Genomic DNA, 16,100 nt, shown 5'->3' on the forward strand with positions numbered 1-16,100 from the left:
ATCTCACTTTGAAGATTTTACAAAAAAAATTGATCTTGGAGACCCACAGACTCAATTATGTTTACCAAGGAGTATTTATTAATAAGGAAGGGCATCATTAGTTTGGACTCATCTGGAAATGCTATTTTCTTGGAGTCCTATGCAATAGCCTCTTTTCACCGTTCCTTAACGGAGCCACAAACAAAGGAGAAGAAGATAGATGAATCAAAGATGGAGAAGAATAAGAAAGAAACCTGCAAGTTGGGAGACAAGAGTGTGAAAATTTCCCGACTTGGATGGAAAGGGAAAGGACATTCCGAAGGCGCTTACCTTCATCAGAGGATTTGAGTCAGCCTTCAAGAATTGTAACTTCTCTGAAGAGTCTATGCTTCATCATGTATCCATGCATATTAAAGAAGTTGCTAGTAACTGGTATCTAGCACATGTAATTAGGAACACAGATCCTAAAACTTGGGAGGAATCTAAAGAGATGTTTACATCTTAATTTTTTCCAGCAAATTTATAGAAGGACGTGTGCATAGATTGGGATAAGTTGAACCAAAAAGAGGATAATGTACAAGGGTATATTGACCACTGTTGGGATACATATCTCAAGGTGTCCAATATATCAACATAAGTGACGACAAAGATATCCACAAATTTGAAGGTGGTCTACATCCACTTTTGAAGCCTCTTATGCATGTCTCGAAAAAGAAAACATGCAATCAACATTGAACACGGAAGCCCATGATATGAAGTGGATGCTAAAGTGAAAGATTTATTCAACAAATGAGGTCATCAAAGAGTGCAAAGACTAACAACACTCAAGGAAAGAAGCCTTCGACATCTTCAAAATCATCAAGTTTTGAAGATCAGCCCAAGCAAGAAAGGCCAGCCTACTATTAGTTATCAAAGGACGAAATGGAGAGACGAATCAAGGAAGGAAGGTGTTAAATGGCAAGGACACATGGCATGGGAGTGCAGCAAGAAAATTACAGAGAATACAACCAAACCAAAAATTGCTACTTTTACTAATGTCCAAGCATCTGAATGCAGTGTTGATGCTAAGGTAAGGAAACCATGGAAAGTTTGTGGAAAGGTCACTACATGCTAAGGTCACGATTAACTCATAACTTCATCTCTAAAGAAGAAGCCAGATCCATTGGGCCTCAGTAATGAAGACAAAGGCATGCTGAAAATTTCTTGAGTATCCCACACCTTGATGTCATGGCCGTTCATCATCGTTACCTTCTTGTAACGGTGGGAACTTGGATTCTAGGACAACTTAATCCGTTTCACTAACTTATAGTTACTGATACTCTGTGAAGCACCACCGTCCACCAAGATTTGCACCTTGTGCCCTTGGCAACAACTCATGTGGATCAAAGGTTGGCTGCCACATTGAGGTTATGATTTGCACCGCTTTGATATGTGTTACCTCCACATTGGAGAAACAAGAATAGGACTTGAGAGGCAACATCAGCACCATGTGCATTGCTTTATCCCTTCTTCGGTAGTAGATTTCCCCTTGGGACAATCCTTTTTGTTGTGTCCACTTCCTAACCATGTAAAACATAATTTTTCCTTTTTAGCCTTCTCAAACTCTTCACTAGACAGAGGGCTCATAGACCCCTTGGGTTTCTTGGACGCCTGAGATGCATCTACTACAAACTTTCTTTTATTGTGACCATGCTATGTGCATGCATTTGCATGTGTAGTGCAGTTCTTTCTCATGGAGATCATCGTGTATAAGCGCTTGCACTACGGTCTCCTCAACAAGCATCTTGGGGTCTTGGGTTTTGACATGCTTCTTAAGCTCGGGTGTCAACCCATGGATAAACCCATGCACTTGCTGAAAGATATCTAACCCGTCCAGCTTGAGAATTACATCACAATAGTGCAAGATGCATACATCACTTATTTCAAGCAAACCAATTTTTGTCTGCTTCATTTGTGGGTGGAAAGTCTTTTTTAAGCACAATCTCAAAGGGTATCCAAGTCTGTGGTATGATGCCCTTCTCTTTGAGAGACATCCACTATCTGTAGGCCTTGCCTTCTAGTGTCAGACTCGTTTGCAGTGCCTTCACTACTTGTAGTGTGTTTCTAAGATCGTGAATCACATACCGATTACTCAACAATATATTCACGATATCTTTGCTGCATTCCCTTCCCTTTTCCCTAAAAATTAGTGGCTTGGTAATCTTTAACAAGTCATCCACCTCTTTTTGAGAGAGAAAATGCAATCCCTCCAGATTGGAGCCTTTGTCCTGCAAACCACGTGTGCTCCCGCCAAGCATGCAGGATGCGAAAACCCAAGTCTTCTCATTGACTTGGCCCTTGGCCAATTGTTGCATGAATTGCACAAATATATCAGGCATTTTGGTGACATTCTCATTCAACTTTGCAAAATTAGACTCTAAAACAATCATGCATGTTTGTGGTGCTCTAAACTCTTAAATGTTACTACTTGTGGTGTGTTTCTAAGATCGTGAATCACATACCAATTACTCAACAATATATTCACGATATCTTTGCTGCATTCCCTTCCCTTTTCCCTAAAAATTAGTGGCTTGGTAATCTTTAACAAGTCATCCACCTCTTTTTGAGAGAGAAAATGCAATCCCTCCAGATTGGAGCCTTTGTCCTGCAAACCACGTGTGCTCCCGCCAAGCATGCAGGATGCGAAAACCCAAGTCTTCTCATTGACTTGGCCCTTGGCCAATTGTTGCATGAATTGCACAAATATATCAGGCATTTTGGTGACATTCTCATTCAACTTTGCAAAATTAGACTCTAAAACAGTCATCCATGTTTGTGGTGCTCTAAACTCTTAAATGTCAAGCAATTCATAACTATCATCCAACCTTGTTGCCAAGCAAGTACCCTCCATGAGAGTAGTCGACCGTGGGGTAGTGGTAGGTGGAACTTGTGCAGGATTTTCAAAATCAAATGTATGTTGCATGTCAATGTCCATGGTGATTTTGTGTTGTGCTAGCAAGAGAAAAGAGGTCCCTTAGAGAAAGTGTCACCGACTGGAAACAAATCAAAATCAACGATAAAGCACCTCAATCAAAAGTAATTAGCCTTGCTAATTTATTTCCACCAATTCCTAGAAAGTTGTCGATGTCGAACCTTGTAAAGCATTGTCCAAACGCCGCTTTATAAACGCCCATCAAAAAACAACCGTGTCGGATGTTGATGTCATGAACTTATCAATTCACAGATAGCACAATATTTTGCTAGCACCAGCAATTAATATGGTACAGCTCCTTGCAAGTACCGTCTTGAATAATTGGTAAGGGTTGCAAATATTCTTGAAGAAAGGTATACTTTGGATACTTTTGTAAGCTTCAAAATTGCTGGAATTTGCAGAGATTTCAGACTTTCAAATTCAACAAAGAGTCGATACTTCCACTTGTTGTAGCCTACCTGTTTGCTCTTGCTTCTTAGCTGAGAATGTGAGAGGATTTTGGGGGGTATGGCCTATGGGCACCCTCCCTGAATCTTTTTTGAACTTTAAGGCCAACCATAAGCGTTGTTGGGTGCTTCAAGTGGGAATCAAAGGAATTTTGTAGCAACAAATTGATGGTAGGCAGCGAAGTAGGGAGAGATTTTCTCATCCTGCTTGCCACATGCTGCAAAGATGAACCAAGCTAAATCAACGTTTGCTCTCCACTGTAGCGCAAACTCTAAGCCAAGCCCCACTTCAAATGGTGCAACTCCACTTGCTCTCTCCTTCTCTACTAGGCAGCCATACCCACGTTGCATTTTTTCTAGACATTGCCTTCGTTGTCTTCATCCACATGTAAAGCCTTTTTTTTTTAACAATGCCCTTACTTGGCTAAAAATATTATAAGCTCTAATACCAATATGAGATAGGGGTACTGAACTCTTGTCTTTCTCAGCCTCTTGTCATTAAATAAGCAACCCTCGAACCGAGTTCAGATTTGGCCCTTGGCCTTTAGTCCCTTGGCTTGATAGTCAGATTGAATGTGTTAATCAAGTGCTAGAGGATATGCTAAGAGCATACGTTAGTAAAAAGAAATCAGATTGGAAAGATTATATCCCTATTCTTGAGTTTTCTTACAATAGTTCCAAGCATGTAATGACTAATTTTACTCCTTTCATGCTTATGTATGGTTCTCAACCTATGTCGCCAATTACGGTGGGGTTGGTAACTGAGAAAATTCAACAAGTAGAGGATTTTCTCCAAGACCACATGGAATTGCTGAAACTTGCTCATCAAAATATTCAACAAGCACAAGATAGGTTCAAAAAGTATGCTGATGAGAAACATCAGTAAGTTACCTTCACAGAAGGAGAAGAGGTTGTGCCGAAGCATTCAAAATTTTGAAGATTGGGCCAACACTTTAATTATCTTCGAGATGTTGTGGGCCCTTTAGATGCTCGAGTGAGCTAGAGATATGGCTTACAGACTCTTGTTACATGCGCACCCTCATATTCATCTTGTATTTCATGCAAGTCATTTACATAAATGCTTGCATATGGATGACAATATCATTGACCGGAAAATTTTGGTTGATTTCATTGAACCTTCAACCCAACCGCATGAACCTGAGTGCGTTCTTGCCTATCATGATCTTTGTACATGTCATCATGTGCGTCCATTAGCATTAGTCAAGCGACAAATATAGACCTGAGAAAGGTGCCACGTGGGAAAACATTAGTGTCCTTAAGAAAAAAAATTCCCACTTTTGTTTTCGAGGATGAAAACACTTCTACAAGGGGGAGTAATATTAGGCCAAGGGCCAAAGGCTAGGGGCCAAATTGAACCGAGCTCAGAGGTTGCCTATATAAGGAGTAGAGACTAGGAGGAGAGACAAATTCTAGACACACTGGTCTTACACATTTTGTGCCCTGCTATGTTGATCAGAAGGCCTTTTCACCAATTATATGTCTCTTGGGGTTCAAATTGCTAGCTATTACAATTCTCGGGTTCTCACCTTACTTTTGAGGGGAAGGAGGGAATCTCATTTTTCTATCGACCTTGAGAATCAATTGTGCACATTGGACAGTAGCAAAAATCAACTCGATTTACTAAAGACTAATGGAGTAGAAACACAAAACCACATCAATCCTCAAGTGCCACAACATTGAAAAATAATGGACACCACCAACCACGAGTTGTTTTCGTTTGTCGTTGTTTTGTCACCTTGTGGATGATTTTGAAGGCTAGATGCTAGCATGTTATTGGTAACTTATTGATATTTGGACTAAGGTAATTTGGCACACTCTTGTATACTCTACTTCATGTAATTGATGGCTCATTCTAGTTTGCTAGTGGGCACATGGGCCAACAATGTTTCCTATGATCGGACTTCTTCTTGTTTTACCTTAAATGTGGAAGAGACTATTAGCCATTGCCTTTGGGTTTGCACCTATGCACGTATGTTCTAGCATGCAGTTTTTCCACCTATGTCAAGTAGGCATTTGGACATATCATGTCTCTTGGGGTTTGGTTTTCTGGCTATTACAATTCTCGGGTTCTCACCTTACTTTTTAAGGGGAAGGAAAGGATATCTGTTTCTTGTCGACAGACCTCAACTCTCAATCGGGAACATTGGAGGTAGCAAAAAGATGTACTAAATACTAATGTAGCACAAACTAAAAGACACATCACTCCCCAAGTGGCACAACATTGAAGAAGAATGGAAACCACTTGCCACAAGCTGATTTTTGCTACTATTGTTGTTGTCTGATTTTGGATGATCTGGAAGACTAGATGCTTGCATGTTATTGGTGGTCAACCTTCCACTTTTGTAGACACATTTAGTGGTATATTTGGATTGAATTAGTTCACACTCTTCATAGTAAGTGGGATACTTTAGTTGACTTCTATAGGGCAACCAATGAGAATGTTGAGTGTCACCCTACACGATTGGAGTCTTGGCTAGATGTTGGCCTACCTCATGCTTTCATGTATAGATTTTGGTCCTTCCTCTAGGATTTATGGATCAATTGTCATATACTCTAATTCATGTGGTTCATGGCTCATGCTGATTTGCTACAGGGCACATGGGCTAGTTGTGATGGCTATGGGCTTGTTCATGCTACACCTTACATGCAGATGAGACTATTAGCCAGTGCCTTTGGGTTTGCCCATATTCACTATGGTTTTGCATATAATTTGTGTCCTGCTATGTTGGGTAGTCATTTGCATAGGTTATGTCTCTTGGGCTTTGTTTTGTTGGATGTTACAATTCTTGAATTCTCACCTTACTTTTGAGGGCAAAGAGGATCTTGTTTTCTTGTTGATGGACCTCGGCTATTGATCGGGCACATTGTAGAGTAGCAAGAATTCGCTTGATGTACTAAAAACTAATGGGGCTATCACTTGAATCCTCTTATGTTATGGACACAAACCATGCCTTGCATCCTACCAACCCATAAGGAAGACCCTTGCAAATACTCACATGTGAGTGCAGTTGGGCATTCAACAAGCCATTCATTGTTGTCATCACTATGGTTCATTCCCTCATGATGCTACCCAAGTGGTTGTTGCATCAACATGAATAGTTGGGTCTCTCACTTGAGTGGGAGAATGGTTGTTGATCAAGCTCAAGAATTCAATGCTTTGGCTTGGCAACCACTAAGACCATTCAAGTGCCCCAGCTGATCTCAATGCAAGATGAAGAGCTCAATGCAAGAAGATTAAGAATTACCTCAAAAATGACATTATTATTCACATCCTTCTTCTACTACATGATAAAATACATTGAGACTCTCTCTCTCTCTCTCTCTCTCTCTCTCTCTCTCTCTCTCCTGCAATCCAACATGTGATTGTTGCAAGTGGCCACATACTCTTCCTTCTTGAAAGACACGATAGGTTGTTGATCTCCTATCTAGAAGCTAGAAAAATATGCTAATCCATATTGCTTGCCTTGAAGATGGTTTAGGCGGCCCAACTCCTGCAGGTTTCCTAATTCCAACTTGAAACCTTTGGATTTTCTTTAAATGCATTGCTTGATTAGGCCGGGGTATCCTTTAGCCCCCCTCAGATTTGGAGTTTTCACAAATGGATTGACTTTTTTTTATTCAAGATAGGATGAACAAGGGTCTAATCAAAGGCATCAATGTTTGTCCCACTCTTTTTCCGTTCTGTAGACTAAAAATTGCCACGTCAAAACAACATGTTTGATTCTAAGGATTAGGGTGGGTCAATAAGCGTAGTATTCCAATGATAATTAAGCAAGGATCAATGGGACAATACAAGATGTAACAATCTAAGTATAAACTATATTATTGACCACAAATTCACACTAGAGAAGTGTGTACAAGATGGGTTACTTAGGTAGAAGTATCTAGTGTAGTATAAGGTAGTAGTACCAATGATCTAGCTTTAGAAGGCACCAAGAGGCACTACAAATGTGAATTCAACCCATGAAGCTAGGGAGGTGGTTTAGACTTAGGTACAATTCATTTGGATACTAGTACATTGCATACTAGTGCTATTCTTACTGCAACTAGTGCTACTAGTGCTACCACTGCTACCTCTACTTTGACACTTGGATGGTGGTTATCCCTTCTTGCTACATACAAAAAATAAAATTGTTGGAATCATTGAAGAATTTTCTAGGCTTTCCACACTCCAATCTTTAATCTCCCTCTTCTTTTTCTTGAATTTTTTCCTATGATTTGAAGGTAGATTGTTTCTCTTTAACGTTTTCACACTAAACTCAAAAATACCTTTAAATTTAAAACATAGAACTAAATTTCAAGGGTGGAAGTGGGAATTCATTGAAATTAGTTCTCTTTAAATTTTCATTTACTTTTGAATTTATTTTGAAAGCCCAATTGATGGCACAAGAATCTCAAGTGAACGATGGTGAGGCAAGGAAATGGTAAGCAATGGCAGCATGGATAGCACAAAGCAGTGGCAAGGAAGCTTATCACTAGACATAAGGGTAAAGGAGTTGAAGACATAGGAAAATGGAGGCATCCGTAGCACACAATGCCAATGAGCAAAGGCTTACTAAGGGAACTAGAGGAGGGCATGGTGTTGACATGGGAAGATCAGTAGCCAGTGCTGGCAAACCTATAGGCAAGACAAATCATAGAGATGGCAACAATAGGCACACAGTAGGGAGGATTATCAAAGCACGAGCAAAAGGAGACAAGCAAGTCAAAATTTGCGAGCAAAAAAATCTAGATCAATGTGTAGCATGCTATCACAAATCATGCAACGAAAAAAACCATAGCCTACATATACATGCACTCTACCAAACACATGCAATGAACAAACTAGAAGTATAGATATTTTAAAAATCTAAGACAAATAAATTGTTACACACATAATTTACTTAATAATACTTGGCATATTACCATATTAGTCATTTGTTTTAAAAGACTTGTCCAATTGCGGAATAATGCAATGGCAATTTATGTCATTGACTAGGACGACAACCCACATTTACAATGAGCAAAAAAAGGATAATCCATATATTAAATCAATTTTGCACACTATTATTTACTAAATTAAACTGTAGGACATGTCTATTGAGCCTTAATACCACATCCAAGTTTGCATTTCATATTTGCAAAAATTTAACATGCTACTAATCTACAATAGTGTGATCGTGAAGAGTAGAAATACACATGCATAGTATCTAGCTATGCACATCACCCCTTTTCCTAAAAGGTACACAAATTTGGAACAAATCAAGCCTCTGAGCACTCATAATCTACATAGATGCAATAGAACAGGTGCTTTTTTAACGGTTTTTGTGGTTTTTGTTATAAGCCATCGCACATGCCATTTTGTCTACGTAACATGAAAAAGTGCTACAAAAAGACGATGTACCAAAAGAAGCCAAAGCACAAATTAGATGTTACTATGTGACCTTAACACTAGGTGCCACAATAGTGGCTTGACACCTCATTCTATAAAATTAGCTCTAAGAATGGCTATTTTTCAAGAAACCATGAGCGTAGAAGATCTTTAAGGTCCTATCACATAGAGGAACATTTTGGTATACCATTCATCCCAAAAAAGGTGCAAAATAAAGAAAATCAATTTTATAATAATAGTAGAAAGCCACAAAACTAAATTTTAAATTTGACAACCTACATGGTTTTGAGGCTTAAAACAATTCAGCAAATTTTATATGCATAGATTCTCATTGTATACATGTCCATGTATTTATTAAAAACAATCAATGTGCTTTGAATTTTTTAAAGGGGTCTACCTGGGATATCAAAGATTTTGAGAATTTTTTGTTCGATTGCACCTTAATGATTGCTCTTGAAAAATAATAATTTTAGATGAGACTATTTATGTCTATTTTTTTCAACTCCCTACATGCCCTGCAAACAAATCTTTGAAAGATTTGGATGAGGTTTTATGTAGTTCATGAGAACAAGAATTTACAAAAAAGTTGCGTATAACAGTGGCTTGTGTTCACAAAACCCGAGTGTTAACAAAATATGATATATAGCAATCTTCCCAAATCTCATCAAGTCCATTTAGATGTCAAAATATAAGTTAATGGCTAGAATAAAGCGTGAAGGCTCACAACTCCTCATCATCAATGATGCAAAGTGTTACCATATACATGTGGTAGTGATGTGTGTGAACACACTAGGACCGCCGGGGCATTTTTTCCCTCTTTAGGAGGTTTTTCCCCCCGTGCATTGTATATATGCCCATCACTCTAGGGCTATCTATTTTTCCATTGCACACCAAGTAACACACTCTCTATTGTGTGCCTTGAGCTTCCTTTGTCTTCTCCAAGCTGTGTGCATTTCTCTGCAACCCTAATTCCAACACAAAGCTTGTATGTGTCAACAATGCCTCCATCAGGACCAAGCTCTTGAGCCTTCCTAGTAGAAGAGCCTCTGCCACATGATTTTGCATGAAATTAATTATGACAGTGTCACCTTTATCAAAATTGAAACATGAAAGTGTAGAATTCACGCATGCACATAGCAAAGGTGTTGTACCACATCTCTACCACAAATTTGTAGGGAGGACATAACAAATGAAGCAAGCAAGCCAAAAATGAGGTGGAGCATTGTAGAGGACTATGCCATGTATTGGTAGAAGTTGGCATGGGTATCAACCATTCCTTGGGCATGTAGTGAGCACATGTCACTACTATGATCAATCTAGAAGTTTTCAAAGAAAAACTGACTGTCCACCAGCAGGTACATCTTAGGTTTACACCATATTCTTCTTAAGAAAACCATCAATGATGAACTTCTACAAAAAGAAAGCATTATAAAAAAATATATATATGTAGCAAAAAAACACTTCAATGCCATTTGTGATGATAACATAGAAATTACCTTCTTGTAGCTATTGTCATTAAGCATATGCTCGTTGCCCAAATGAACTTCTGTCAGATTAACACACAACACTTAACCTTGAATCCTTGCACATGCAAGTAAATCTATCAAGATAGTTGTCACCAAATTTCATTTTTGGTAAATCTAAATATGGCTTTAGAGTGTTTGGACAAGTAATTTCTTCTTTCTAGCCTATATCTATATCTAACCTTGAATGTGCTACATAGTAAGCGGGAATGAAAAGACTAAGGATAAACTATCAAAAGAGCCTTAAAATATTCACAAGCTACTAAGTTTTGATCTAAGTGTTCCTACTGTTTTTTTGTGTCAATAAAATGGCTTAAGAATGACCTTAAGACACATTTGTACTATCACAAGAGTCTTTGTAGAATAAACATGGACATAAAAGCATCAAAAGATTAAGAAATATCAATTGTGATGTGGGGATCACTTAAAGAACCCAGCATGATTTTTTGGATCAAAAGAGGTCCAAATAGCGTCTTGAACCTTGATTTTAGTGTTCCTAGAGCAGTACAAGCATTGCACAAGAAAGCCACCATATGAACTGGAGCTTATGATAAATGCATAGGCTACACATGAGCTACAGATCAGTCATACACAACCCAAAATTGGTGTTTTGGTGCATAAAGAAGGGGAAAAAGGTTGAGAGTAGAGGATCTGGTTTGACATGCAAGGTATTTGCTACTTTAGATGATATCATAGTTTTTTCGTTGATCTAGAGCACCACCTCTCGACATTGGATTGTGTGTGTGTGTGTGTGTGTGTGTGTGTGTGTGCGTGCATGCGAGTGCGTGTGTGTGTGTGTGTGCACTCAGCATGGGCACACATGCATAGAGCATGCTTATTCCCTCAAGGAATGCTTACACTCGTCCAAAATCTCTCTTCAAGCTCCATCTCTCTCTCTCTCTCTCTCTCTCTCTCTCTCTCTCTCTCTCTCTCTCTCTCTCTCTCTCTCTCTCACACACACACACACACACACACACACACACACACACACACACACACACATTGTCGTGCAATTGTGCTTCCATGATGAGAAAAAGAACAGAGGAATTCAATTTGTGCTTGATTGAAGCTTACATGATAATTGATCGATGTTCAGGGCTTGATAACAAGATACTTCTATGCTAAATGCTTGACTTTATAGCTCATCAATTGGAGCCAGGTGAGGAAGATACTTTTATGCTACATGCCTGTCTTTAGGGCTCGTCGATTGGAGCCACCATGAGGAAGTTATACCAGTTTAAAGCTTGAGCAGTTTGCAGATCTGTACAAGATTGGGCAACTGCAGCTGAAATATGGGAGATGAAGAGAATGCATGGGTCTGAAGTGCTCTTCGTATGGTGCACATCAGTCCTTTCAAATCAGCAATCGAAGTTCTGGTTGCCAAATTATTGCCAGTTGATTTTCATCAGGGGACCAATTCTATAGCAGTTTAGTCGCCTCAACCGGTGTGCCATTTGGAGTTTTTGAAGCTTTGGCAATAATTGTATGCATTCTACGTGGCAAGTGAAGGATATGGGAGTTTACAACTCGTCAACCGAGCATCGTATTATCAAGATACTGAAGATTAAAGTTAACAACAGGCGGGATGGTATCATATGATTTTCTGCCATTTTGGCGGTCTTGGTTGGTAAGCACTACAAAGTCAAAGTGCAGCGGGGATCACATGGCTTGAGGTGGAAAAAGTGGAGTTTTGGTGGGAATTTACAGCTTGGCAAAAGGAGCTCTGGGTACTTTGTGGTAGGCAATATAAATATATAATTTAGTGATGTTTTTTTTTGGAGGTTTTTGATGGCTTTTGGAAGTCCTTGGAGGAGGGTGCTCGCGGGCTGCCACGTGGTAGGGGGCATGTGCCCATATGCGCAAGAGGAGCCAAAAGCACCGCCGTGGTATATGTAGTGCAGTGTGGTGCCATTTGGGGTATTAGAGATGGAGAGAGAGAGGTCTTGTAGCCCTTGGCAATGGTGGGTGCCGATGCTAGTTACACGCTGGTAGGTCGTCGACGCTCATCAGCCAGTGTCGTCGGTGTTGTTTGTTGGATGATGACGTGGTAGTTCTGGGCCGTTGACGACGGCCCCCCTTGCAGCGTAGGTGATGACATGGTGGCGGAATTGGGCTTCTTCACACGCCCATAAGGGCAAATACTTTTGAAGGCTAAGTGGGGGAGCACCGAAGGCGCCGTCGGTGCCCCACCCAAGAGATTGTGCATACGTATCTTGGAGCTTAAGCCAGTGCACCTAATATAGGTAGCCTTCACATGCGGGTCAAGTCAAGAATAGCAAGAACTCGAACAAAATAAGGCTCTTGCCCACGCCAAGGACGACACAATCTTTTGGGAGAAGGGAAGTTCATTTTTTTGGAAGGAAGCCAACGAGAGCTATCAAGGAACAATCTTTTGGCAAGAAACACAGAGATCAAGAGAGAGTTGGAGAGAGTTCTTGTGGGCAAGAGGAGGAGGATGAAATTGAGAAATCAAACACAGAGAAGAGAGAGCTTTTGAGAGCTCATGAAGCCAGATAGGGGCTCTTCTTTGTGACAAAAGAGGAGAGAAGCTTCATTATCAACACCGAGCGTTTAACTTCATAAACATACGCTCAAATACAGTGATTACTAATCTAATTGGGCTTAAACCCTTTGTAAAGGAGCATAAACTACTTAATCACCAATTAATCAAATTATTTATGTCATTAACGACACCGTTTGGGCAAACAACTATCGGTTTTCGTTCGTGGTTTCAGTTTCAATTGTTTTGTGCTTCATTTTCATTGAAAAAGATTAAACGCCATAACCATCAAGAACAAGTATCCTCTGCCTCGAGTGGATGAGTTGTTTGATCAACTCCATGGGGCAAGATACTATACAAATATAGATCTTCGTTCTAGATATCTCAACTTTTTCTTACAACTAGAGGCCCCGTGCCTTCTCGATTGGCCTTTCGAACCCAATATCTCCGGACAACTTGGTGAACCCAACGCGAACCTAAGTCGGGGTGGGAAATTTGTGTTGAATAAGATGTCTACACCGCAAGAGGCAACCATGCAACATATGGTGCAGCAGTTTGTAGTGTATATGCACCAACAACAAGCTGCCCAACAGTAGTATAATCTGCAAGAGCAGATTTGTAAAGCTCGACAAACTGTTATAGATAAATTGTAGCGGTTTGAAGGCCGAGATATTTTAAAATTTTGCAATCTCTACGAGCAATCTATGGAAGATAATGGGATTGACAATCGAAATGTGATTGAAGGGTTTCACATAATTGCAATGCCTGAACTTAGGGCTCGGATTAAAGACATTCAAGCGGCCCATGTACCGGATTGGCAAGAGTTCAAGAAGACGCTGCAAGAGAAATATTTTCTCGAAGATTCTCAGAGGGTGATCAGACAAAGCTTCATGAAGTGGGTGCAGTAAAAGAATAAGAGCTTATATGCACGAGAGCTGCTACGAGAATTTGAGAAGAAATTTGCCAATTATCTATAGGATCAAAAGGCTAAATTGTTTATTTAAGCTATCGATCAACGGTTTCAAAAGGGTTTGGTACAATTCCTGGAAGATTCAAAAGGTGAAGTGGTATTAACCTCTGATTGGAAGATAGTCACTGAAGCGGTGAATATGATTGTGAAACGACAAATGAGGGTTGACAAGTTGATTGTGGCCGATGTCTTGGATGTTGTGGAAGAGGAAACTAAGGAGAAATCATCCTTAACAATACCCAAAGTGGAGGATCTGGTTCTCAATGAATCGGTAAAAGGTATTCCAGCGTTAAATTGAATTTCAAAAGTTTAAAATTTGAAGGATTAGCTACAAAGGGGTCTACTTCTCAGCCTATAAGCACCAACCTCCTTGTAAAAATTGGGATTGATGCATGTGGTGCGATAGTGAAGATCATAGATATGTTAAGGAGTGTGATGAGTTTGATCAAGATTACAAAAGGAATGTGGTTTTCTAGAAAGACAAGAAGATTCACCTCAAGGCAACAGGTGAGATGCTCCATTTGAACTTTTGTAGGGACAGCATGAAAAAGCTAGTGGAAGAAATACATCATAATGTTGCTCTTGTGGAAGTAGCTACATATGGGATGCAAGTTTACGGAAAGGGAGATGATGATGGTGCAGGTGCAAAGAGCCAATTGTGGCCTTATGCTTTGAAGACAGTAGAAGCAGATAAGGTAACTTATGGGAAACTATGACAAGTAGGGAATTCTATTCGAGAAACCACAGGGTGGATTGATCCAGTGGATTCTCTCATAGTATGCATTTATTATTAAGTCTCAAGCTAATGAGGCTATGGTGGAAGAGAAGCAAAAAAGGGATGAAGAAGTTGCAGGGACATCCAAAAGGGCAACGAGATCTAGCAGCAAGAAAGAGGAAGGGCCTGCTCTTAAGCCCGCTCCGGAAGTGGTTATGGAGGAGGCTTCAAAGGACAAAAATCAAGGTAAGTCCAGGGGACCCTCATACAAGCTTAAATCTGATATTAAATTGGCTACATATCTAAAGAAGGTTTTTGAAGAGCGCATCCTGAATAGTGAAGTGGAGCTCACATTGGGTGATATTCTGGGAATTGCCAAGCGCAAGGTCCATGAGGAGATCATCGATATTATCAAGAGGAAACGGCAAATACCAAGTGAACAGGATCCAAAATTAGTTAAGAGCCAGATGATTTGACAATTCTAAATGATTATGAAGAATAATTTGAAGAGCTTGAAGATGAAGAGTCGAGGCCTATGGTGGTTTCAAACTGAATTGTACCCAAGGTAAGAAATTTTCATTTTAATGATGATGGAGATAGTGAAATTATAACCAGGAGTCAGTTTTCAAGGACTCATTGGGCAAGAGTGACGACTGAAACTATGGCAAAGAGCTGCACTAGAAGGAGAAGTGGCCTATTGATGTGGACCATGATTGGCGGATATGAGCTTCCAACATGTTCCTAGGCAATCTTTGTGGTACATGTGCAAATGTCAAGGTAACTATTGGGGATGTCTGTGATGAGTAAAACTTCTTTATACATGAGCATTCCTCCTCCCCACTAGTTTTGGGACAACCCTACATGACGGCTGTGCGAATGGAAACCAAGGTGCTAGATGATGGCTGTACACTTTGATGCACGTGTTGAAAGCTAGGAACTTGCATGTGCATTGTGTGCGATCCTCCAAAGGTTGCAAACACACAACTAGAAGATCCTAGCAAGCTCAAAGGGGCAGGGGTGTGTCACTCACCGCTCAATGCTTCCGTCATGAAGGATCCTGTGCTGCAAAGAAGAAGGAGCCACCGATGTCGCGCTCAACCGCCTCGCTGCTGCCGATGCCGCTGCAATGCTCTCTCTCTCTCTCTCTCTCTCTCTCTCTCTCTCTCAAGCATACACACACACACACACACACACACACACACCCGTGAGCACACAAAGGAGAAGGAGATAGAGATGGAGCAAGAGAACTTCTTAGCTTACACCTTAGAGAATGATAATTTTTAGGTCAAATGGACCTTTTATAAGAGTTTGACCCATTCGCACATGGACGCCCACAATGGCCGGTCGTTGCAAAACTACTGTAAAAATAAGATAAGTGGTGCGTCTCTCATTGGCGATCACCTACACACCTATTGGATCGACAAGCCCAATCCATGACTCTATCAAATAAATAATATGCGACCGTCGAAGGTGATAGGGTGTCCGTGAGGGTTAACATGCCCCCCTTCCTGATGTAGATTCCGTCCTCGGAATCTATTGAGATGAAGCTCGTTTGTAGAGGTGGAAGAGCATTCGAGATTGAATGTCCTTAGCTTTCTTCAATC

This window comes from Adiantum capillus-veneris, chromosome 7 (genome assembly GCF_014529385.1).
Source record: "Adiantum capillus-veneris isolate H3 chromosome 7, ASM1452938v2, whole genome shotgun sequence".
Taxonomy (NCBI): domain Eukaryota; kingdom Viridiplantae; phylum Streptophyta; class Polypodiopsida; order Polypodiales; family Pteridaceae; genus Adiantum; species Adiantum capillus-veneris.